This window comes from Raphanus sativus, chromosome 9 (assembly GCF_000801105.2).
Source record: "Raphanus sativus cultivar WK10039 chromosome 9, ASM80110v3, whole genome shotgun sequence".
NCBI lineage: Eukaryota > Viridiplantae > Streptophyta > Magnoliopsida > Brassicales > Brassicaceae > Raphanus > Raphanus sativus.
The window spans coordinates 16,683,613-16,685,669 of NC_079519.1; the positions used below are offsets into that span (position 1 = coordinate 16,683,613).

The 2,057-nt window shown below is 40.5% G+C and overlaps 1 non-coding gene across 1 annotated transcript; it reads left to right on the top strand.

Annotated features, from left to right (window-relative positions):
* The first annotated feature begins 693 nt into the window (after window positions 1-693).
* Window positions 694-800, top strand: LOC130500500 (small nucleolar RNA R71). The gene has a single exon (XR_008939122.1). It is a non-coding gene; the product is annotated as a small nucleolar RNA R71 (small nucleolar RNA).
* The last annotated feature ends 1,257 nt before the right edge of the window (window positions 801-2,057 follow it).

The window sequence follows — 2,057 nt, forward strand, 5'->3', positions numbered from 1 at the left end:
CATTTGTTTCAAGGCGTTTACCGCTTCGCAACATCACGGCATATGCCTGGAGTTTTGCCCCAGGGTTAGCATCGGTCCTTCTAGGGAGACGGCCTGTCTCTCTTTTCAGAGTAGTTGCAAGGTTAGCAATTTGGTCTTCCATTCTCCGTAGGTGTTCAATTAATGAATCCATCTTTTGATTTAATTTACCGTAAACGATGTTTATTTTCCCATTAAAATCGGATTTCATTTTACGGTTTCCTGTAAAAGCTTGTTTTAGATTGTACTTCTCTCTCCCGGTACGAGACTGCACACAGATTTCATAGTCTCGTGTGAAGCTATCGACGTTAAACACAGAATGAGGATCAGTAGTATCTAACTCTTCTGTAAATTCGAGCTCATCTTCTGAGGTAGGAGGAGTTTTATTGTAGTATTGGCACAGGTTAGGTGGGTTTCGATCTGTCAGAAGGGAATGAAGTGAATTTATAGAATTCTTTATCTCGGCTAACTCAGTATTTTCTCTTGAGTTTATAGCTTTTTTCTTTTTCTTCATTCATCTCTTCATAAGATCTTCCTGTTGCCATGTTTTCGATTAAGCGTCTTGTTTCTATAGGATTTCTAGTAACAAAATTCCCTTCGCTTGCTGTATCAAGCGTTGTCTTATAGCTCAGAATAGCACATTTGTAAAAGATCTTAAGAAATTGTGGTTCTGGATAACCATGGTGGGGGCATTCGAGTTCATAACACTTGAATCTTCCCCATGCGTTTTTGAATGATTCCTGAGGATTTTGACGGAAGGTAGAAATTCGCCTCCTCACTTCCAGTAACGAGTATCGTCGAAGAATTGCTTAAGGAAGACATTTCTAATCTGTTTCCAACTAGTCAGGGATCCTTTTGGTAGACAGTTTAACCATCTTAAGGCTTCCCCTTCTAGTATAAATGGGAAAAGTCTGCAACGACTGTATTCGTCTGGAATTAATTCATCTAGACCTTCGATGTGGTCTTGTGGATGTTCTAAAGAAGATCCTTTAAAAGGGTTTCGACGCACCATATTATAGTAATCAACATTAAACTTGGTTTTCATGGTAACGTCGTCTGGTACTCTAATAGCGGACCTATTGGAATAGGTTCTATTGGGATTTAAGTAGTCTTGCAAGGGTAATTTAATTTCTTTACCTATGTTTAAGGTAGAGTTTGACTTAACAGGGATTTCAGTCCCCTGTTTTTCAGTAGTTTGGCTAGATATGTTGCTTGATTGACCTATTGGTTCAGTTTGGGCTACTTTCTCATTATCAGCATCAGTAAGAGGGTACTTACCTGCTTCCGTCTGGGCGATATCGATCGATGAGGCTTCAGATGAAACGATCGATTCTTCTGTATCTGCGTCACTCAATTGACAATGTTCTGTGTCGATCGATGCTTGGCCGACATCCGTATTCTCCATTCTTTGTGTTGTAAAACAAAAGAATAGAAAAATTAGCAAAAGTAACAAAGTCTATGCTAAATCCTAAATTAAATCTAAAAGTAATAAGAAAGAGTCCAAATATCGACGGGCCTCTACAAATTTGGATTATACTATCCAGACTAGGAGCAGTCATCACTAACATCAAATATCGACGGGCGACCTACTGGTAACAATCTAGCAGGATCTAGACACTAGGAACACGTCCAGGATCATAACTCCGCCCCATGTAACAAGGGGAAAGATTCTTAAGAAGGGCACGACTCCTTCCAGCCGAGTTTACAACTTTGACAAATCCCTAAGGAGAAGCCAAAAGAAGAGTTCCATTGAATACTGCAAGCATACCAGGCGACCATTAAGAGGTAACTAAGGAACCACCTTTCTTTCTAGGCTCTAGAATCTAGGTGGTAGAATAGCTAGAGAATGCCTTCTAAGAACTCGGTGAATTCCATAGGAGTTGTTCCATAAAAGGAACAACGACATGTGCCATTGAATACATAAGTTCATCCTAGTGGATATATGGACTACTGAACTTCTGAGGGAAGATCCTCAATGGAGTTCCTGCGGAAAAGCTACGAACCAGCCGGAAGCATGAGGGACCCTGCCCAAGTGCCGG